This window comes from Mobula birostris, chromosome 8 (genome assembly GCF_030028105.1).
Source record: "Mobula birostris isolate sMobBir1 chromosome 8, sMobBir1.hap1, whole genome shotgun sequence".
In the NCBI taxonomy this organism is placed as follows: Eukaryota; Metazoa; Chordata; class Chondrichthyes; order Myliobatiformes; family Myliobatidae; genus Mobula; species Mobula birostris.
Genome location: NC_092377.1, coordinates 76,659,445 through 76,683,587, shown reverse-complemented (window position 1 = coordinate 76,683,587; position 24,143 = coordinate 76,659,445). Strand labels below are relative to the sequence as shown.

General features: G+C 42.7%; 1 protein-coding gene across 2 annotated transcripts in view; it reads left to right on the top strand.

Annotated features, from left to right (window-relative positions):
- The window catches only part of LOC140201416 (BTB/POZ domain-containing protein 3), an 84,907-nt gene that overhangs the window by 5,213 nt on the left and 55,551 nt on the right, over window positions 1-24,143 (top strand). For both annotated transcript variants that reach the window (XM_072265487.1, XM_072265486.1), the window contains exon 2: window positions 1,390-1,501. The gene's annotated coding sequence lies outside the window, so the exon portion shown is untranslated. The remainder of the gene's footprint in view (window positions 1-1,389; window positions 1,502-24,143) is intronic.

Below are 24,143 nucleotides of genomic sequence, written 5' to 3'. Positions count from 1 at the left end.
CCCACCAGAGAGGATCCTTTGACTAATGCATTATTGCTTTCTGGAAAGTTGTTGTTAGCAGAAGTGAGACTAAACTTAGGTGCCAATCAGAATAAAGGATTGACTCATAAAATGGTAACAGTAGCAAAGGAGCCCATTCAGCTGTTCATATCCAGGCGACTCTGTACAAGGATGCCAGGAATGAGCCCCTGTCCTCTGCTCTTTACCTGTAGTCCTCTGATTTTTTTTTTCTTTTGTTTTGAAAGCCCTAGTTCAGTCTGCTTCCATGGGCTGAGAGGTAATGCACCTGCCGCTTTGAAGTGTTTTGTCTTGCATCTCTTTTTTTCAACCAAGTGCCTTAAATCTGTGTTGCTTGCGTCTTTCGTATTATTGGAAACACCACCTCGCTGTCTAGAAGCCTCATTATTCTTGAAATTGCCCCCAAGACCTTTGCATTTTTCCCAGTGACCGGGACTGAACTTAATATTCCAGCTATGGCAGTGGCATGGTTTTATTAATATTCATTCTGACTTCCTCATTTTTTCACTCCATGTATGAAGCCAGGATCCTGTACATTGAAAATCCCTAGTGGTAACATAACCCATCAATCTTCCCTGTAGAACCTGAAATATGTAGAATCACCAAGGTACCGGAAGGCAGGTCATGCATATGGATCTGTATGGGGGAAGGGAGGAAAGGAATTAGGGTGGCGAAAGACAAGGAGAAAGGGTGATATTGGCCTGAAATTTCCATTAAAATGTCAGCAGTCCCATGTATACTGCTGTCAAATCCTTAACTATGTGGTTGTTCGGGACAGCCATGTAAGTATGCATTTTTCATTGATCCTGTTATAGTTAATACAGAATTCTATAGATTTGCCGTGTATGCCCGCAGGAAAATGAATCTCAGGGTTGTATATGGCGACGTATATGTACTCCGATAATAAAAATTTACTTTGAACTTTGATGTGCAGACGTCTTGAATTTCTGCACAGCCGATCACCTTTAGCACCTTGACTGTTCTGTGCCTAAAGCCGCAAATAAAATGACAGTTCCTACAATATCCTGCACTTTGGAAGGGTTAGCAGGAGAGGGAAACAAAGGGGAAAATAAAGCATGACCAGTAATCTCCCACAGATCCTTGCTAATTGATCACATTTTTGACCCCTTTTCAATATATACAGTCTATGTATATAATAGTTACTTGTACATTGTGTGTTTTAGGATTGTTTTTATATTTATACTTAATTTTTTTGTTATTTTATTGTGTTCTTTATGCTTATTGTGCTTTTTATGCTGCTGGACTAACAATCATTTCTTTCTCTTTTACACTCGTACTGAAGAATGACAATAAATAATCTTGAATCTTAAACATGTGAACCACCTTTTATTTTCATTTCTTTCTTCTCAGGACTTGAGCTTTGATGGTAAGGGGAGCTTTAACAGCCATCCCTTCGAAGTGAATCGGTTTTAGGCCATTTCAAAGACAGTAAAATCGGTGGGTCAAGTCCACACCAGACCAGGTAAGAACATCAGTTGTGTTTTTAGAAGTAATTTTGTGGTAATATTTACCACTGAATCTTATTTATTCCTTTAGTTTAAATTCCAAATTATTAATGAGATTTAAATACCATCGTTGATTTCAACTCATTTCGCCCAGGCCTCTGGTTTACTAATCCAGTAATATAACTGCTGCCCTTTCACCTAAAAATAATTATAGCTTTTCTGATTTCTGATGGCAAATTTCACAATATGTAAACCTTGACAGCTAGGCTGAAGGACGCATAGACTTTATATTGCTAGTTATGCGTTATCCTTTTCATGAACTGAGTTCAAAAAGTTAAGAAATATTTTTGTCAGGCGCATTCACCATATTAGAGGGCCTCTTTAAGGTGGGTGGAAACATGTTTTCCTGTCATTTTAAGGGCTTCCTGTGCTTTGCTTCTATTGCAACTCAGTACCATGTGGTACTCTGGTGTGAGACAAAAGGTCAATGAATAATCAGCATTATCACTGTTCATTTTTCTGTTGGCCAAGTCTTGGAAATGCTCTGTAATTTAATCTGGTGAGGTTTGATTTTAAATACACTCCTGAATTACAAGCAGAGAGGAATTAGTGCCTGGGAAACACATTTTTGAATAAACATTTCTACAAGAACATATGAGCTGAAGAAATGCAGGCAGAAGTAGGCTGCTTGACCTTTGCCATTGTCCTGCTATTCACTGAGTTGGTGACTGATCCCAGTGATATTTCCATGCACTAATCCCACATTGTTCGATTTTCCTTATGTATAAATTGCAGTGGGTCTCTGCCCATAAGACATAGAATCAGAATTAGCCATTCATGTCATTGAGTCTGGTCCACCATACCATCTGGCTGATTTACTATCCTTCTCAATCCCATTCTCCTGCCTTCTCCCACCCCATGACTTTTAAACTTCCATTTTAAATATACCCAATGACTTAGCCTCAACAGCCATCTGGTCAATGACTTCTGTAGATTCACCACCTTTTAGCTAAAGAAATTCCTCCCAATCTCTGTTCTAAGGGGGCATCCTAGTATTCTGAGGCTGTGCCCTTTGGTCCTATACTTACTATGATAAGAGTGTTTAATATGAAATTACCCCCACCTCCCCATTCTTCTAAACTACTGTGAGTAACAGGCCCAGGACCATCAAACACTCCTCATATGTTAACCTTTTAATTCCCAAAATCATTTTTGTGAACCTCCTCTGGACTCTCCCCAATCCTTTCTTAGATTGAGTTCTTCTTCATGCCTTTTGGCACAGTAGATGGCAACCATGCCATTTCCTTAGCCTTTGTATGTTTTATACAAGGCTGAATTGCTAGCTCGACACTCTACACAGCACAGATGGAAAGCATACGAGGAGCCGGCCGGTTTCGTATCTGGGACCATTCATCTCGATGTCTGGTGCAGATGCCACTATACCACCAGCTAGCTTCCTTTCTTAGATAAGGGGCCCAAAACTGCTAACAATTCTCCAAGTGTGATCCGATCAGTGCCTTACAAAGACTCAACATTACATCATTGTAGTCTTCTCAAAATGAATGTTAACATTGCAATTGCATTCCTTACCAGTAAGTCAATCTGCACAAGGGAATCCTCTGTAGGGATTCCTCCACAAAGAATCCTCTGATTTCTGATTTTGTTCCCTGTTTAGAAAATAGTCCATACCCCTTATTCCATCTACCAAAGTGTATGACCATACACTTTCCTACACTGTATTCCATCTGCCACTTCTTTGCCCATTCACCCAATCTGTCTAAGTCCTTCTGTAGACTCCCTGCTTCCTCAGCGCTACCTGCTCCTCCACCTATCATTACATCATCCGAAAACCTGGGGTCACAATCAATTCTAACATCAAAATCATTGACATGTAACATGTAAAGAAGCATTCGCAGCACCTACTCCTGTGTAACAACACTAGTCACTATCAGCCAATCAGAAAAGGGCTCCCTTTATTCCCACTCATTGCGTCCTGTCAGTCAGCCAATCTTCTATCCATGCTGGTATCTTTCCAATAATACCACAAGCTCTTATCTTTTTAGCAGCCTTCCCACTGACCTCTTTCGTTTATCCTGCATGTTATTTCATGAATTCCAATAGATTTTAAGGCAAGATTTCCCCTTTAGAGCACTGTCGTGACTCTGGCCTATTTTATCATGTATCTCCAAGTACCCAGAAACCTCATTCTTAATAATGGACTCCAACAACTTCCAACCACTAAAAACTAAATGGCCTATAATTTCCTGTCTTTTGCCTCCCTTTCTTCTTAATTAGATGAGTGACATTTGCAATTTCCCAGTCCTCCAGGACCATCCTAGAATCTAGTGATTCTTGAAAGTTCATTTCTAATGTCTCTACAGTCTCTTCAGCTACCTCATTCAGAACCCTGGGGTAAAGTCCATCTGGTCCAGGTGACTTACCTACCTTCAGATCAGTCAGCTTCCCAAGCACCTACTCCTTAGTAATAGCAACGACACTCACTTCTGCCCCTGACACTCTCGAATTTCTGGCATACTGGTAGTGTCATCCACAGTGAAGACTGACTCAAAATACTTATTATGTTCATCTATTTTTTTGTCTCCTATTACTACTTCTCTAACGTTATTTTCCACTGGTTGAAAAGCCACTCTCACCTCTCTTTTATTCTTTATATATCTGAAAAAACATTATTTTATATGATTGGCTCGCTTACCTTCATATTTCATCTTTTCTTTCCTTACTGCTTTTTTCATTTGCCTTCTGTTGTTTTTAAGAGCTTCCACTAGTTTTTCCTATATTATATGACTTTACTTTTGCTTTAATACCATCTTTGACTTCGCTTGTCTTCCCTTTGGAATATGATGAAACTATAATGCAACTTCTGAATTACTCCCAGAAACTCCAGCCACTGTTAGTGTTCTCTTCCAATCAACTTTGGCCTGCTCCTCTCTCATGCCTCTGTAGTTCCCTTTATTCCCTGTAATTCTGATACATCTGATTTTAGCTTCTCTCTCTCAAACTGCAGGGTGAATTCTATCATATTGTGATTACTACCTTCCTGAGGGTTCTTTTACCTTAAACTCCCTAATTAAATCTGATTCATTATACAACACCCAATCCAGAATTGTCTTTTCCCTAGTGGGCCCAACCAAAAGCTGCTCTAAAAAAGCCATCTTGTAGGCATTCTAAAAATTTCTTCTCTTGGGATCCAGCACCAACTTAATATTCCCCAATCTGCCTGCATCTTAAAATCCCCCATACCTATCATTATGTTGGGCTCTTTACATGCCTTTTATATCTCCCATTGTAATCTGTATTCCACATCCTGCCCATTGTTCAGTGGCTTGTATATAACTCCCATCAGGGTGTTTTTACCTTTGCAGATGCTTAAATCTACCCACAAGGATTCTACATCTTCTGATCCTATGTGACCACTTTCTGAAGATTTGATTTCATTTTTCACTAATAGAGACACACCACCCTTTCAGCCTACCTGCTGGTCCTTTTGAAGCAATGTGCATCCTTGGATGTTAAGCTCTCAACCATGATCTTCTTTCAGCCATCACTCATTAATGCTAATTGCTTACTGTACTACAAAATCATCTACCTTGTTACATAATACTGCGCGCATTCAAATATAACACCTTCGGTCCTGTATTCATCACCATTTTCAATTTTGCCCCAATGTTACAGGAATATAAATTCTTAATCCTTTCTAAATTTCTTGTTCTTTTATTTATCCTGGAGGCTTTCCAAACCTCTTCTGCGCTCTCCTTCCCTTTTACTTTAGCCTTACATTTCCAAACTGTTGAACTGTTGAACCTTGTTTAGTTTAAAGAGACACTTCAACCCATCCCATTGACTGCAACTTTGCCCTTTGAATTACCTATCCTTCCCCACAATCTCACCACACACTGCATCTATTTGCATGACAGCTGCTCCATCCGGTTCCCTTCCCCTGCCAAGTTAGTTTAAAAAAGTTAAGGTCTGTCCCGAGCCTTGTGGCCCATCAGGCTGGTGCTTATGTCGGTTTCTGTGGCGTGAAGCGACTGAGAGTACGAGACTTCCCCCTGGGATAGGACACCAGTCTATCGCGAGGTTAACCCCCAGCATTTGCCGGTGCCCATTTTCAGCTGGGGGGACTGGAGCAGTGTGTGGTTAAGTGTCTTGCTCAAGGACACAACACGCTGCCTTGGCCGAGACTCAAACCCACGACCTTCAGATCGTGAGCCCAACACCCTAACCACTTGGCCACGCGCCACACCAAGTTAGTTTAACCGCCCCCCCCCCCAAGAACTCTAGCAAACGTGCCTGCAAGGATATTGGTTTCCCTCACGTTCATGTGTAACACGTGCTTTTGTACAGGTCGTACATTCCCGAGAAGAAATCCCATGATCCAGAAACCTGAAACCCTGCCCTGTGCACCAGTTTCTCAGCCACGCATTCACTTGCCAAATCATCCTGTTCTTACCCTTACTGGCGCATGGCACAGGCAACACTCCAGAGATTCCTACCCCTGAGGGCCTGCTTTTTAACTTTCTACCCAGCTCCCCATATTCTCTCTTCAGGAACTCACCCCTTTTCTTACCTATGTTGTTGATACCAATATGTACCATGTCTTCTGGCTGCTCAGCCTACCCATTTAGAACACTGTGGACCAGATCGGAGACATCCCTGACACTAGCACCTGGGAAGCAACATACCATTCAGGTCTCTCTTTCACATCAACAGAATCTCCCTTCTAGTTCTCTAACTGTTGAATCCCCTATCACCATTGCAGCCCTCTTCTCTACACACACCCCCCCTTCTGAGCCACAGAGCCAGACTCAGTGCCAGAGACCCAGTTGCTGTGGCTTTCCCCTGATAGGTCATTCTCCCCCAACATATCCAAAACAGTATACTTATTGCCGGGAACGGCCACAGGGATATACAATGCTGGCTGCCCCTTTTCCCTTTCCCTCTCCTGCATATGCCTCCTGTGACTTGGGGGTGACTACCTCCCTGTAGCTCCCACCTATCACACCCTTGAATGTAGCCCGTGACTGCACACCCACAATCCTCTTTGGTAAAGAGTTCCAAAGACTTTGTGTGTTCCTTGTATTTTGAGCAGCACATCATTTCACGGAGAGCATTGATGTGGTGCTTCTTTTACTGCAGTAGGGCCTGGTCTAGCTAATGATCTGCAGATATGAGCTCAAATCCCACCGTGACTCTGGCAGTTTAAGTTCAGCACATTAATTAAATCGACAGTCAGACACTAGCACTGGTAATGGTAATGATGGAACTGCTGAAAAATTCAGAATGTTTTTTTAAGGAGGTAATCTGCTTTCTTTGTTCATCCTGGCAAATTGCGATGTGGGAGACACTGAACTGTCCTTGGAAGTGGTTGTTTTCAGTTCATCTCAAAGGCAATGGGTGGGATAAGCAAGAATGCTTACACAAATACCTCATAATGACATGAATTAACTATGACTCAACCATCCTCCCAGAAATTTCAGTGTCAATGGTCTGATATTTGGTAGGAATATATGGAGGAAAGCCCAGTGATGCTGGCTAACTAAAAGCTGGTATCACCCTTAACACTAGGGCATTTTAACATGCCAGAGGTTTAGCAATCTGCTAAATTGGCAGATGGATGGGAGCAAGCAGGAATTGCAAACTGCTATTTCTAGCTTATGAAAAGTCACCTATTTCTTAGCTCTCTTCTCAATCCTGGCATTCTGGCCACTGCGTCTCATTCCATCATAAAGGCATCCATTAGTCTTGCTAGACCATGGATCTGTTGATCTGCATCTGGAAAGTTTTCACTCTCCAAGGCGCAGGCCTGAGCAAGGTTGTATGGAAGACCAGCAGTTGCTGCAAGTCTCCCCTCTCCACGACACCAATGTTGTCCAAGGGAAGGACATTAGGACCCATACAGCTTGGCACCAGTGTCGTCGCAGACACTGCTCAAGGACACAACAGATTCTCTTGACTGGGGCTCGAACTCATGACCTTCAGGTTGCTAGTCCAATGCCTTAACCACTTGGCCACGTGCCCATTCCATCATACCATGATTTTAATTAGACCCCTGCACCCTCTCTGTGGGCTTATTCCTGCAGGTCGGGCAGCATGGTGTTTCTGCTCCACAATCCTTCATTTAAAATGAAGACCTGATTTCCAGTGAGTGCCTCTTAGCAAAAGTGACACAAGTCAATGTCTAACAAGTAGAATAACAACCTTGATAATTGTGCTTGTCTGATTAGTTGAATTTTTATGAGGCTTTATATTGGAACCCAGGAGAGATTGATTAGTGGCAATGTAGTTGCTGCAATATTTTCTGCCATGACAAACACCACTGAATGTTTGAGGCAGTGGTTCCCGTTGTGCTTAACACTGATGCAGACAGGGTTTGTTGCAAGCCCTAATGTTTTCTTTAAATCCCAGGTGGCAGGTATTGGAACATATTGCTTTGACAGTGACACTCCCAGCAGAACTGTTTTTTTGTGTGATGTTTGCTGTGTAGCATTGCTACTTAAAGGGATGACAACTTTTGCAGACTGCTGCTCAAAAACATTCAAGACATACATTTTGACTTCAAGGCCCCGCCTAATCATTTCGGCCACATTAACAGCATTTACAAGTCCTCTTGACATTTGGGTATGGGAGCTGTTGTCCTTCTTCATCCACTTCCTCCAGGACCTTCACATCTCTCAATGGTTGTCAGAACACACTGATCCTCCCTATGCCCCTGTCAAATAAACACCATTTCCTTGTTGGAACAACCCTTCTGAGGTCGGTAGTTCATTTTGTTTGACAAATAGCTGACAAGTATTAAATATTGGACTTGTAAAGTTCCTTCCCACACCTTGATAGCACATGGGGCCGTTTCTTTACTTTTGTCTGTTTCATGAGGCTGAGTTGCTATTTCAATGCTTAACCCAGCACAGGTTGAAAGCTTGCAAGGAGCCAGTCAGATTCGAACCTGGGACCAAAGTCTGGGTGTGGATACCACTACACCTCCAGCACAGTCATTGGACTTGTAGCAGTGCTCAAAATACTCTTTGTCACTTAAGGCAATGCAAATGTGATATGTTGATCTATGAATGCCAGCATATTTATGTCACAATGGAAGCAGTACCTCCATAAGTGACACATATTAAACATGCTGCAATATTTCTGTCAGCTGCGTCCAATACCTAAGCCGACATACATTGAGAACTGCATAGGCCTATGTACATTGAGAACTGCGTAGGCCTACGTACATTATGAACTGCGTAGGCCTAAATATATTGCTGACTCTCTGGGCAGAGCAAAAAAAAACACAACAGACTTATAACATCGTAAATCAACGAGTTGTTTGGTATGTCTCCCCTCTTGCTGTGAAACGGGGACTCCCCTTTTTCCCTTATTAGGGAGAGAGAGAGCTTGTGGTATGTCGAATTACTGGGTGAACGAGTAGTTTTTGGTTTACCGCAAGCCTGTGTCTTTATTGATGCTTTTGCTGCACGCTTGAGTGCTCAGTGGAGGATGTTGATTTTTTTTTGCTGGTGGGGGGGTGGAGGGGTCTTTGCCTTGCTGCTGTTTGTGTGTGGGAGGGGGAGCTGGGGGGGCTTTAGGGTTCTAAGGTTTTAACTGTCATTCATTCTGTGGGGCACTCCTGTTTTCATGGATGTTTGCGAAGAAAAAGAATTTCAGGATGTATAATTTGTACATTTCTCTGATATTAAATGTCAGAGAAATACTGAAACCTATTGAAACATTGAGAACTACAATGGCCTACATACATTGAGAACTATATAGTCATACATACATTGAGAACTACAGTGAAATAATGTAATTTTTTTTGGATTCTCATTGAAACCTATGGAAAAGATGTTAGGAGATCCATTGACACATAGCTCGCACAGCTGCTGCCTTGCAGCTCCAGCAAGCCAAGTTCAAACCTGACCCATCAATGCTGTCTATGTGGAGTTTGCATGTTCTCTCTGTAAATGTGAGAGTCTCTACATGCTTCAATCTCCTCCTACATCCCAAAGAAATGCATGTGGGTAGTTGATAGCCGGCTGTAAATTGCCGCTAAATGCGGGTGAGTGGTGGAACCTGGTTAATGGGAATGAGGGGATAATTAAATGAGTTAGTGCAAGTGGGTGCTTGATGGCCAGTGCAGAATCTGTGAGCTGGAGGCCTGTTTCCACTCTGCATGACCCTGTTGCTCTCTGACTACAACATCGTGCCAGTCGTGCATGCAGCCTGGTATAGCCGTTCCGATCAGTATTCTTACTTTCTTCTTCACCCAATTTCCCTCGGGATTAATAAAGTATATCTATCTATCTATCTATCTATCTATCTATCTATCATTACTAGTTAGTGACTGCTTCTTTCCTCTCACTGATTCTGTGTGAACCAGTGAGTCCTTCCTGCAGATTGATTGTTGCGCTAACATTCTGCAGCAACAAACAATCTGGAGAATCTTGGTGCAGTGGGGAGGGAGGGTTAGAAAGGAATTGCTGACATTTTAGGTCAAAACTCTCATCAACCCTAACCCCACCCTTCATCCCCACCATGGGCTACCACTTTATGTGTATGTTCTGCACCTCATTCCTACACTGACACAGTCACTGTCCCACTGTGTTTTCATAAGCCCTGCTGCTACCTAGCAGAGTTCCTCTGGTCAAATATGACTTTGTCACTTTGTCATTTCCTATCAGTCACCTTATACAGATATTCCTACACGCGTCACTTTAGGTATATACAGTCTGTGTATATAAGCTAATCTTATGTATATATACGGCCACACTCAGTCACTTATACATTGTGTTTTATAGGATTGCATTTATATTTATTGTGTTCTTTATGCTTTTTCTTTAAATCTGCATTGGATCTGGAGTGATAATCATTTTGTTCTCTATGCTTGTGAACTGAAGAATAACAATAAACAATCTTGAATCCTGAATCAGTTGCTCCAGATTCCAGCATCTGCAATCTCTTGTGTCTCCAGTTTGTCTTCTGTGATGAGCTCAAAACACTTTACCCAAGTGCAATGGTAACAATTTTGCAAATAGCAATTAGTACTCAATCAGCCGTTAATTTTATTTCTGAAATTGATAGAGTTTGTTAATCAAGTGAGTTGAAGAATTCTGTTGCATGAGGGTTGATGACAGATCAGTCACAATCTCATTGAATGGTGGAACAGGCTCGACAAGCTAAACCGCCTACTGTTGTTTCAATGTTCCTATCCAGATGGCAATTTACAGCAAACAAGCTTATAATTACCAGAGCCAGGCAGATAATCAGAGTACTTTTACATTTACCTCATGAATAAACTTAATAATGCGGTTTAAACCTATTGTCTGATGTTCTTTGTAAGTGATAACCAATACCCTGGTGGGTTTAAGGTAATCCAGTTGCCGGGGTTTGATGAATAATGTATTTCAGTTACGTTCCTCCTGTTGATGGTGTCATTCCAACTTTTGATTTCATTACTGCCTTGTAATTAAGTCTTTTGTAAATTTTCATTATGTCATTCAGAAGACAAAGGTATCGCAGTAATTACACAATGTTGCTGTAAGAACATAGCTAAACTCCATAGTTGTGTGTGTGTGTGTGTGTGTGTGTGTGTGTGTGTGTGTGTGTGTGTGTGTGTGTGTGTGTGCACGCGCGCGCGCCACCTGTTTTGTAATACACGCCATGGCACATCCATGGCACATGCATTGGGTACCATCGTAGTCCAGTGGTTAGCAAAACGGTACAATGGTATTACAGCTCAGAGCATTTCGGAGTTCAATTCTGGTGACGTTCCGTAAGGAGTCTCTGTATGTCCTCCCGGTAAATTGCATGGATTTTCTCTGGGTCCTCTGGTTTCTTCCCACTATCCAAAGACGTACCAGCTAGTTCAATTGGTCATTGTAAATTGTCCCGTGATTAGGTTAGGATTAATCGGGTTTGTCGGGGGTTACTGACACGGTGTGGCTTGAAGGGCCGGGAGGGCTGACTCTGCACTCTCACACTAAATAAATGAATAATATCTCAGCAAAGCTCCCACATCCATGACCTCTGACATGGAGAAGGGCTAAGACAACTGGAGTGTGGGAAATTCTTTGCAACCTCGACAGTGACAGAGACACGCACTGCTTTGCAGATGGGGCAAGAGATGGCTGATTTATGAGGGTGTGTACTCCTCCTTCTGCTTGTGTAATGATTCAGTATGCATCCAGTGAATAGCCTTAAACTTCTCAATGCTATCCCAAATCCTCCATCTTCACGTTGAGCAATTGTGGCCCAGAGATTCCAAGGAGACTCTAGGAGACCAGGAGATCCAGCAGGCGGTGCGGCACGGCAGCAGCGGCCTTTCGGATCTGGTGCTACTTTAATTTAGTTTTTTAATTTAATTTTAAGGCACAATTAGGGTTTAGGGCAATGGATAACAGAGTGACCATCTACCATGGCCAGATACTGCAACAATACAGAGATCACCCAAAAACAAACCTCATGAAGATCTTAAAAACGCGAACAACAGGAATTCTGCAGATGCTGGAAATTCAAGCAACACACACAAAAGTTGCTGGTGAACGCAGCAGGCCAGGCAGCATCTCTAGGAAGAGGTGTTGCCTCGCCTGCTGCGTTCACCAGCAACTTTTGTGTGTGTTGCTCATGAAGATCTGCTGGTTAAATTGCACAACCTCGGCTTGCTGACAGAATCAGGCCTGCAGTCCTCAGAGTCACCTGATGCCAGTGGCCGGAGGTGGGGACGTCGTAAGCGGTGTGCGAGGAAGCGGAAGCGAGGCAGGAGTCCGTGCCAGGAAAAAAAACAAGCCCTAGCCGGCCGGCTCTCCCGTCCATTCTGCTCTCCAATGGACATTAAATTGGACTACATTCGACTCCAGTGAAATACTCGGCGGGAGTACAGAAACGAACAGAATCCCGGACGCCACCATTCAGCTGTTTATTTATATAACAGATTTTCCCCCAAGCCATCAGACTACCAACCTACTGCTGTGCCTATTGTCTTGTTTATTATTTATTATAATGCCTGCACTGTTCTGTGTAATTTATGCAGTCCTGGGTAGGTCTGTAGTCTAGTGTAGTTTTTGTGTTGTTTTACGTAGTTCAGTGTAGTTTTTGTATTGTTTCATGTAGCACCATGGTCCTGAAAAACGTTGTCTCATTTTTACTGTGTACTGTACCAGCAGTTATGGTCGAAATGACAATAAAAAGTGACTTGACTTGACTTAAGGAAACATTACAGACAGTTGTATATATGTCCACCTTCCACAAGAGTTTGGAACAGAGTGTCTGTTTTGGGAATCTGATGTTTGGCATGGGAATGACATGGCCTGCACAGCATAGCTAACTGCAATGTCTAGGGCCCTCTATTCTGGGGACACTGGCCTGGTAGAGGACTCAAATATTTGTTTGCTTGGCCTAGGTTTTGGTTTATTGTACCAAGTACCACTGAAAATCTCGTCTTGCATACTGTTCATATAAATCAAATCATTACACAGTGTTTTGAGCTAGAATAAGGTAAAGCAATAACAATAAAGTATAAGTGCTACTGAAAAAGTGTTGTCCAGGTAAACAATAAAGTGCAAGATCATAATGAGGGAGATTGTGAGGCCAAGAGTCCATCTTGTCATACAAGAGGTCTGTTCAAGAGTCTGATAACAATGGGATAGAAGCCGTCCTTAATCCTGGTGGTACCTTTTTGCCAGGCATCTCTAGAAATATGGCTGGTTAGTCCCTCGCTAATAAGCCAATGGACCCAGCGGTGAGAAATCCACCTTTATTGAATTCCATACGTCTAGGGTCAATATGACTTGGGTCCCATCAGACCTTCGATCTGAGATGTTTCAACCACCCACACCCTAATCTTAGCGAATACTGTGTAAATGCTGCCCACTTGTAATTACCCGCTTGCAAGAAGTAACAAATTGTATGCTGCATACAATTATAAAGAAAGTATATTTATAAATTTCAGCTTGATCGAACAATTAGAGGGAAAATAAAAAGAAAAAAAATTAAAAGGGCCTATTACAGTTAACACAGTCCAAATGTGCACTTAAGTTGGAGCTCATCTTTAAGTTGTCTTTAACTCACGGGCTGGACCCACAGTCTGCATGGAAGCACACACCATGTTTCGGATGTCGCTCAACATCCATTTCAAATAAATTGGTCTTTCCTCCTTGAAGCCATTCATCTGCACAAAACACCCTATGCAGCAGGGACGGTATTCTCAGCCATCTTCCTTCCTGTCTTCTCCCAGCTCCCGCAAAAAAGACCTCGACCCCACACCAGTGTCCTTCACTAAAAAACACTCCGCTCAGCGTTCTCTGGAACCTCCTCCCAATTCCACCATCCTGACTGGATGATACTACATTCCTAAGCTTGAACATTACAACCCCCTATTTTTAGCTAACACCCAAACATGCTAAAAGCAGAACAGACTGGCTCTTACAGAACTGCTAAAATGAAAGACCTACAGCATAGCAGTAAAAATCTTAACACATGCTTTCAGACTTTTGTATCTTCTGCCCAATGGAAGAGGGAAGAAGAAAGGGTGAAATCTTTGATTACGCTGGCTGCTTTACAGAGGCAGCAAAAAATATATACAGAGTCCATAGTAGGGTGGCTGGTTCCCAGTTTGTGCTGAGCTGTGTCCACATCTCTCTGTAATTTCTTGGAGTCACGTGCAGAACGGTTGCCATACCAAGCATTATGCAGCTGATCGGATGCTTTCTATGGGCTATCAATAAAAGAGGGTTGTTGGAGATGTGCTAGATTTCTTTAACCTCCTGAGGAAGCAGAGGCATTGGTGAGCTTTCTTGATTAGAACCATAGAACCATTGAACACTACAACACAGAAAACAGGCCGTTCGGCCCTTCTAGTCTGTGCCAAAACTTTATTCCATTAGTCCCATTGACCTGCTTCCATCAATGTGGACCAGGGCAGGATGTTGTTGATGTCCACTTTGAGGTACTGCCCCTCCAACCCCTTTCTGAAGTCAGTGACCAGCTCTTTTGTTTTCTTGACATTGAGGAAACTGTTGTCATGACGCCATGTCACTAAGCTGTCAGTCTCCTTTCTGTACTCCAAGCTCATCATTATTTGCGACATAGCCCACTATGGTGGCATCATCCGCAAACCTGAAGGTGGAGTTGGGGCAGAATCAGGCCCTGCAATGATGAGTGTACAGGGAACAGGTTAGGGGACTGAGGATGCAACCTAGTTGTGCACCTTTGTTTCTGGTGGACCTTCCAGAGAACTTAAAGGATTTTGCATAGACCATGCTGGTGGGATCTTTCCAGTGCTGTGAGACGTTTGTTGCGGATGGTCGAGGTCTCAGAAACGCACGGGAAAAATAAGGAACACCACTGCCATGGATTCCACAAGTTTTGTACCATGTCTGAAGTCCTAGTCTTCAAGCACCCTTGTCATTAGTCGACCAGAGTCTGTGCAGCACATTGAAATCAGAGGTAGATTCCATCATCAATGCCTGGCTTTGCTGAGTGGTGGTTCCTGAGATATAGAGAGTGATCCATGTTTTCCAGGTCCCGCTGTGAACCTTTGTTGTTTGAGGGCAGTGTAATGCAGCAGGGGGCAGCTTCGCAGACGGCCTTGCCCTTGTGCAAGGCCACCCTCTCGCGGGCATTGACTTGAGCTGGCCATGCTGTGGAGCTTGGCCTCGCAGCACGAGCAAGTGCATTGCCCTCTGAAACCTGCAGCTTGATGGCTGAGATTCAGCAACCGGAGTATACACCCCACAGACTGAACAGGTTCCCATCAATTCTGAGGATGAGCTCTACTCCTTAGGGATGTTGGAGGTGCAGTGTTATGGTGTGTATGAATGGAGAGACAATGAGGCAGCCTTGCTTGATATTATTGGCTTTGAGACTGATTCTGTTGTAGACTCACTGGATGGCATCGTGGCTTGCATGCTGTCATGTAAAGCACAGGAATAAACACACCAGATACTTGATAAATCACATACTCCTTGTTATTTATTATTGCTGGGCAAATTTCCAGAGCTCATTTCTTAATAGCACCCGCAGGAGAGCCCAGACCAGACGGACAACAACGGTTCATCACCTGAAGGTGGACTCATCATATCAAATCTAACAGGGGATGACCGAAATATGATGACCTTGCCACAACATCCCCATCCGACTGATGAACGAAACAAAAGCCTGGGGTTTCCTATAATCACTGAGCTTGCAGTATCCTTGACAACTTGAACTGAATTGGCAAATTGCAAAAACCTTTTCGACACAGTTGTGTAAAGAAGCTCATTTTAACAACACCGACATCTGATGTCGGTTGTTAGGAATGCTGATTCAGAATGAAGGTGATTGAAATTCTCAAATAGCTTGAGGTGATCATTCTCATTCTCTGAGAACTGAGACATAGTGGGGAAAAGGCACACATTCCCATAGAACATTCCTCAACCTTGGGAGTGCTTTACATTTGAAGTACAGTACTCTTGTAATGTAGGAAATGCAGTAAAGCTCCTATTAACAGTGATATTGATGCAGACCTAGTATATTGTCTATAGCAATGGTTCCAGTAGCAATAGCTGCCATGGTAGTGTAGCGGCTAGCGTGATGCTATTACAGGTTGGGGTGTCAGAGTTCAGAGTTCAATTTTGGCATCCTCCGTAAGCAGTCTCTGTACTGTGGAATGTGTGGGTTTTCCTGGGGTGCTCTGGTTTCTTCCCCCAGTCCAAAGACATATTGTGTAGGCTAATTGGTCATTGTAAATTGTCCGGTGTTTAGGTCAGGGTTATGTGGCTGTTGTCGGAGGTTTCTGAGGCAGCATGTCTCAAAGGGCCAGAAGGGCCTACTCCACACTGAATCTCTAAATAAAGTAAATAAAAGTTCCCTATTTAAAAGGACTAATGTCTATCCAAGAGAGGAGCCTGGGACTTGATTTGAAGTCAACATCTTTGGCATATAGTACTCCCTCAATAGGGCAGCACAGTAACGTAGAGGTCAGCATGCCAGTGATTCGTGCTCAGTTCCTCCCTGACCTGCCCAACATCTCTAACGTCCTGTATTTCAGGTAATTGTCGCAACCAAGAAGCAACTACTTGGAATGCCATTCACTTAAGTAAATGCTGTGATAATTTGTCCATCTTAAGGTAATTATATTAAAGTAATGGGACATATTAATGTCGAGTTTGTACGTTCTCCTGATAACCATGTGGATTTCCTCTGGATGCTGCGGTTTCCTCCCACATTCCAAAGATGTACGAGTTAGGGTTAGTAAGTTTTGGGCATGCTACACTAGCGCCAGAGGTGTGGTGACACCCGTGAGCTGCCCCCAGCACGTCCTTGGACTGCGTTAGTCATTGACTCAAATGACACATTTCACTGTATGTTTCAACGTACATGTGACAAATAAAACTAATCCCTGTCAAATCTCTCTTACTGGAGTCTCAGCACAGAATATATTTGCTTTGAGGGCTCTGGGGTGAGATTTAAACCTTCCGTTTCGAAGGAAGGAGAGCCGCCCATTGAGCCACATTACTATTAGGATAATAGAATATATCTGCTAAATACAGGTACTCTCATGCTATTAATAATAAATTATGATATGAGAGTATTTGTATTTTGGAGATACATTTTTAACATAGCAACAGCACATTAGTATGGCCCATTACTGGGACATTAACTTAATTAGCACAGCACATCAGATAAAATGGCCCAATTATCACTGCATCTACTTAAGGAGTATAGCCTCCCAAGTAGTTGCTTCTCGATTGCAGTAACTAATTAAATAAAAATGAAACATGGGTAAGTCAGGCAGCATCTGTGGAGACAGAAACAGAATATTTCAGACTTTGAATTTTCTTTGGGGGCTTGACTTCTTGTCAAGATGGCGCCGGTGAACAATGATTCCTCAGGCGATATCTTCCAGATAGTCAATCATTTCAGCTTTTCTATGTCTTCTGCTTATTCTTTTTATCTTAGTTTTGTTTTTGAAACTATTGGAGCCTGTGACTTACAGTCTGTAGTTCGATTGAGTGAGCTCGCACTCTGCTGTCCCCAAGAAAAACTCCAGGAGAGAAATGCGAACACGAGCTACCACGAGGAGAACCTCAGAGATGAGGGTCCATGATCAACTACATTTCTCGCCGATTAAAGCATCAAGGTAAATGCAGAGGACAGCGAGTGGTTCTCGGAGAGGCCACTGGTTCGTGTCACTTTCCTCAGTGGGGCCTTTGCTGCCGGAGGGGCCCACGGTTTGAGCTGCTGCCGTCGATGGGGATGTTGCCACTGGTTTGGACCACTGCCACTGGTTCAGGCTGCTGAGCCCCAATGCTGTTGGAGATGTTATAGAAATTCTGAGATTTATGGATTGGACTGAAGTTCAAACTAACTGTTGTTCATACCGACCTTTTTCAGTTCTATTTTTTTTAAAGTTCTCACCTATTCTTTCTTGTTGCTGATTGGCGGGCTGGGGGTTCGGGTGATCTTTTTTTAGATTATGAGGACGCTCAGTCCTCGTTTATTGTCATTTAGGGATACATGCATTAAAAAATGATACAATGTTCCTCCAGAAAGATATCACAGAAACACAGGACAAACCAAGACTAAAACTGACAAAACCACATAATTATAACATATAGTTACAATAGTGCAAAGCAATACCATAATTTGATAAAGAGCAGACCATGGGCACGGTAAAAAAAAAGTCTCAAGTCCCGATAGACTCGTATGGCTAGATTTGAGAACAGCTTCTTTCCAACTATGATAAAACTGCTGAACGGATCCTGACCCGGATCTGGCCGTACCCTCCAAATATCCGGACCTGCATCTCGGTTTTTTTGCACTACCTTACTTTCCATGTTTCTATTTTCTATTTATGATTTATAATTTAAATTTTTAATAGTTACTATCGATTTGTAATCCAGGGAGCGGGAAGCACAGAATCAAATATCGCTCTGATGATTGTATGTTCTAGTATCAATTGTTTGGCGACAAATAAGTATAAAGTATAAAGCCCCATCATCTCACGCAGATGGTAGAAGGGAGAAACTCTCCCTACCATGAACCCCAACCGCAGCAGACTCTGAGTCTGTCCGAAAACTTTGAGCCTCCGACCAGCCCTCCGACACCGAGCACCATCTCTGCCGAGCACTTCGACCCCGCCCCGGCTGCCGAGCAACAAGCAAGGCCGAGGACTCGGGGCCTTCTCCTCCAGAGATTCTGGATCACACAGTAGCAGCGGTAGCGAAACAGGCATTTCAGAAGTTTCACCAGATGTTTTTCCGTGCTCTCACATCTGTCTCCATCAAATCAGGATTGTGCACGGCACCCCACTTGACAGATAACAGATATCATTCACCGGAGTGGCCGCTGCGTGCTGCGTCACGCCGCCATCTTCTCCTCCTCTGATCTGCTTGTTTTTGTGCAAGGGAGGGGGTGGGGTGTTTGGGGTTTGCGAATTTTTGTTTTTTTTCTTTTCCTTCAGGAGGTAGTAACGTCTTTCTTTCAACCACTTGTATGGTTTTCTGTAATCTGTGGCCATCTGGAGAAGACAGATTTCAGAGTTGTATTCTGCATACATATTTCGATAATAAAGTGAATTTTTGCGGGTCTGTGACAGGGCAGAGATCAAGAGAGCCTGTCTGACACAAGTGGCGATGGTAATCTCGAATGGTGAGAGGAGATACAACTGAAAGGAGTTGAGTAAGATCAGATGGCAGAAAAGGTACTGCTGAAACAAACATGGTTTGATTTGAGTGTTGAATTAATATTTTTGACCTAGTCAACAGATCAGAGTTTTTCCAACTGACTCAGGAGTTGTACATATTAAAATTTCTGAGGTTCCATTGAAACTGGTTATCATGCTTTAAGATAATTGAATTTATCATTAATGTTGAAAGGCTACATTCATAGATTGTTATGAATTCGGCATTGCTACATTGCATTTAGCTGCTGAAGTTTGACTCATGTGCTTTCTCAAAGTACATCTCCTTATAAGGCAGTGTTCAAGTGAATAATTTCAAGTTCCTGGGTGTCAAGCTCTCTGAGCAGCTAACCTGGTCCCAACATATCGATACAGCTCTAAAGAAGGCAAAACAATGGCCATATTTCATTAGGAGTTTGATGAGATTTGGTTTGTCACCTAAACACTCAAAAATTAACATAGATGTATTGTACCCTGACAGACTGCATCACTGTCTGATATGGGAGTGGGGGGAGGTGGGGGGGGTGGGGTTATACTACTGCACAGAACCAAAAGAAGCTACAGAAAGTTGTAGAATTATTGAATTGAATTGACTTTATTACTTACATCCTTCGTATGCATGAGTAAAAATCTTTACGTTATGGCTCTGTCTAAATGTGCAATGTGCAATTTATAGTAATTTATAATAAATAGTATGTACAACAGGATAGTCAATATAACATAGAAATACAAACACAAAATAATCTGCAGATGCTGTTGTCAAAGGAACACTCACAATGCGCATAGAAATACAGTTGTGTCAGCATGAGTTAAGCAGTCTGATGGGCTGGTGGAAGAAGTTGTCCTGCAGCCTGTTGGTCCTGGCTTTTATGCTGCGGTACCATTTCCCGGATGGTAGCAGCTGGAACAGTTAGTTTGTGGTTGGGGTGACTCGAGTCCCCAATGATCCTTCGTGCCCTTTTTACACACCTTTCTTTGTAAATGTCCTGAATAGTAGGAATTTTACATCTACAGAGGCACTGGGCTGTCCACACCACTCTCTTCAGAGTCCTGTGATTGAGGGAAGTACAGTTCCCATACCAGGCAGTGATGCAGCCAATCAGGATGCTTTCAACTATGCCCTTATAGAACGTTCTTAGGATTTGGGGGTCCATACCAAACTTCCTCAACCATCTGAGGTGAAAGAGGTGCTGTTGTGCCTTTTTCACCACACAGCCAGTATATACAGACCACGTGAGGTCCTCCGTGATGTTTATACCGAGGAAGTTAAAGCTGTTCACCCTCTCAACCCCAGATCCATTGATGTCAACAGGGGTTAACCTGTCTCCATTCCTCCTGTAATCCACAACCAGCTCCTTTGTTTTTGCAACATTGAGGGAAAAGGTGTTTCTTGACACCACTGTGTCAGGGTGATGACTTCTTCTCTGTAGGCTGCCTCATTATTATTGGAGACTAGGCCAATCAGTGTAGTGTCATCAGCAAATTTAATTAGCAGATTAGAGCTGTGGGTGGCGACATAGTCATGGGTATACAGGGAGTAAAAGAGAGGGCTTAGTAAACAGCCCTGAGGGGCACCTGTGTTGAGGATCAGAGGGACAGAGGTAAGGGAACCCACTCTTACTACATGTCAGCAATCTGACAGGAAGTCCAGGATCCAGCTACGTAAAGCAGGTTGAAGGCTGAGGTCTCTGAGCTTCTTGTCGAACCTAGAGGGAATTATGGTGTTGAATGCTGAAATGTAATCCAAGAACAGCATTCTCACATAAGCATCCCTCTTCTCCAGATGTGTAAGGATGGTGTGTAGAGCTGTGGCTATTGCACCATCTGTCTTATCGGGTGCATCAGTAGGCGAATTGTAGGGGGTCTAGTGTGGGTGGTAGCATGCTGCAGATGTAGTCCCCGACCAGCCTCTCAAACATTTGCTTATTATTGAAGTGATTGCCACAGGACACCGGTCGTTCAGACAGCTGCATCTTGGGTACTTGCCTCCATCGTACCCAAGAAATCTTCAAGGAGCTGTGCCTCAAAGAGCCGATGTCCATTATTAAGGACCGACATCACCGAGGACATGCCCTCTTCTCATTGTTACCATCAGGACGGAGGTACAGAAGCCTGAAAGCACACTCTCAATGATTCTGGAACAGCTACTTTCCCTCTGCCATCCGATTCCTAAATGAACATGGAACCCATGAACTCCACATCACTTTTTTAAAAACATATATTATTTCTGTATTTGCACTATTTTTAATCTATATATATATTTACTGTCATTTAATTTGTTTTTCTTTCTGTGTTATCACATATTGCATTGAACTGCTGCAGCAGCTGCTGAGATAACAAACTTCACTACACATGCCGGTGACAATAAATCTGATTCTTATTCTATTTGTGACGTACAATTATTGGGGGAGTTAGATCTGGTTAAAACCCATCAGTCTACGGTGCCTTGGAAAAAGTATCCAACCCACAACCCTTTGTTCACATAAATGAATATTACAACCAGGGAATTTGATCAGTTTAACTGAGAAATTTTGTTTGTGAATCACATGCTTTTTTCACAGTAGAGCCCAAAAACAAACAAGGAAAATTATAAAGAATGAAAAGCTAAGAAGTCAGATACTGAAGTGTCAGCAGTTCAGAAGTGCTCAGCATTTAGCTGAATCACCCCTTGCAGCTATTATAGTCAGTGGTCTTTTTAGATAAGTCTCCATTAGCTTTGCACAACATGATGGAGCAACATTTGCCCATTCCTCCTTGCAAAATTGCTCAAGCTGTGCCAGGTTAGTAGGGGAGTAGAGGTGGACAGTATTCTTGAGGTCTTGCCAGAGATGTGCCATCGGCTGAAGGTCAGGACTGCCTGGGCCACTCAGGGACATCAATTTTCTTCATTTGAAGCCACTCCACAGTTGCTCTGGCGGTGTGCTTTGGGTCGCTATGCTGATGAAAGACAAACTTCCCCTCTCCAGTTTAAGCTTTCTGGCAGAGGCTAGCAAGTTTTTACCCGGAACCTCTCTGTATTTAGCAGCATTCATATTCCCATCAATCCTGACAAGATGTACAGGCCCTGCTGCTGAAAAGCATCCCCATTGCATGATTATACCTCCATCATACCTTACAGTAGAGGTGGGAATACCTGGCTGATGCACTTTATTAGATTTATACCATACATACCATTTAGTGTTGAGGCCAGGAAGTTCCACTTTAGTCTCATGCGACCACAAGACTTTCTTCCACATCTTTTCATTACCTTCTAAGTGACACTTTACAAAGTCTTTATGGGCAAGGATATGCTTTTTTTAAGCCAGGGCTTCTTCCTTGCCACTCCTCCATTAATACTCATTTTGTTCAAGGCCTTAAAGATTATGGAGACCTGAAGTTCATCTGCAGTTGCAGTGACTGACTTCCGCAGCTCACTCAGAGTTATTTTTGGCCTCATAGAACAAGTGCCATTCTCCAGCGACAGCCTGACCTAGGCACTGTGTTTGTGGTTTCATATTTTTTATCCACTTTTTCATGATAGACTGCACTGAGCTCCGAGGAATGTTCAGTGCCTTTGGGATGGTCTTGTACCCTCCCCAGATTTGTGCTTCTCTATTATAATTTCCCTGACTTGTCTTGAATGCTCTTTTTGTCTAGATTTTGGTTTGATCTGTTGAAAATCTACCATACCATTGGACCTTACAGAAAGAAGGGGTATTTATTCTTATGATTTCCTTCAAAACAGTTGATGCTCCAATTTTCTACATCAGCAAACTGGGTGAGTTGGTAAGGTGATGCAAAACATTCCACCTGATGAAAGGTAGCATAGTAATTACAAAGGGTATGAATACTTTTTCAGACTCACATTTGTAGTTTTTAATTTTTAGTTAATTGATAACAGGTTTTGGAATATTTCTTTTGATTTGATATGATGCACAATGTTTTGTAGATTAGCTCAAAACAATCCTACTTCAATATATTTTACATTTAGAAGATGAGATAGTAAAATGTGAAAGTAGTTGTGGGGGCTGAATACTTTTTCAAAGCACTGTATTTCTCTTTCCACTTTTGTTATATTTCTCTCTCCTTCCTCCTCTGGGCATCACATCTATCCTTCCAGTTACCAAGTTGCAAAAACTTCATGCTCAACATTTTGAAACTTTGAACACCTCAACACCTTTGAAACTACTGATTCTCTTCATGCACAGTTTCATTGCTCTAGAGGTAAATAGGACACTGTTTTATTTGCACTTTGACATATTAGAGGAAGAAGAAAGCCCTTAACTCTGAGTGGAGTCATTGCGACGCCATCATGACAGAGTTTTTTTTTTGCAGGCTTTCTTATTTTTATGAGGCTGAGTTGCTAGCTCGACACTCAGCCCAGCACGGATGGAAAGCGTACAAGGGAGCCGGCTGGATTCAAACTCGGGAGCCTTCGCTCCAAAGACCGGCACTGATGCCACTACACCACCAGCTAGCTGACTTTGACATATTACCTGATGCTTAACCTGTGGTGCTGATTTCCTTCCTCATCAGGGTAATGCACAAAGTCTTATTGTACAGTTTATTTCCACTGTCTCTCAACCAGTAAGTTGCTAGTGTAGCCCCTTTACATAGCAGATTTGGCCTCAAGTACGTAGCATTTCGCTTTAGACAAGACACATTTTTTTAAAAAAAGGAGGGGTCTATAACTAACAGAATTAGTGACTCCTGCAAGGTACCAAGTAAAAACAAGACAACATCATGAGCCAAATGCAGTGAGAGAAAAAGAGCGGCTTTATAAAATGATGTCCATTAATATCCTTGCCACTTGGTACTGCAGTTTCTAGGTGTGATTGTTAGGTAGATTGCCAAACACCTCCATTTTGGCTAAGAATAGAGGGATCAGCATATATATTCGGAGTGTGCCTGATGGACCTGTAAGCATCTCATACAGACTCTTTTTTTAATTCCTAGATGAGATGAGGGAATCACAAGGAAGCTTAGCATGCAGCATGCATCCTTTTTAAAGA